A 520-nucleotide genomic window follows, 5' to 3' on the forward strand; every position below is an offset into this window, starting at 1 on the left:
ATTGATGCTGCAAGTAGAGGAGCTTCGGTAGACAAAACTCCCGAGGGAGCAAGGAACTTGATTGCAAACATGGTAGCCAATGTTCAGCAATTTGGCACTAGACTCGACGCCCCTTCTAGACCTATAATGAGGTAAATGTTTTATCTATTGAACAACAACTTGCGAGTCTGACTTCTCTTGTTCATCAAATGGCTGCAGGAACCATGCAAACAACAAATACTTGTGGAATCTGCTCGGTAGCAAGGCATCCAACTGACATGTGCCCAACTCTTCAAGAAGATCCCAGTGAACAAGTTAATGTAATGGACGACTTTCCTAGACAATCACAAAGGAATTATGATCCTTACTCAAACACTTATAACCCAGGATGGAGGGATTATTCTAACCTTAGCTATGAGAATCAACAAGTGAATCAACCAATGCCTCAAACTCGCCCAAACTTCCAGTAATAAAGGCAGCCATGCCCTCTTAGACAAAAATAGGACCAAATTTCAAATTCAGGTATGCCTTTAGAAGATAT

Source organism: Olea europaea, chromosome 11 (genome assembly GCF_002742605.1).
Source record: "Olea europaea var. sylvestris chromosome 11, O_europaea_v1, whole genome shotgun sequence".
Lineage (NCBI taxonomy): Eukaryota > Viridiplantae > Streptophyta > Magnoliopsida > Lamiales > Oleaceae > Olea > Olea europaea.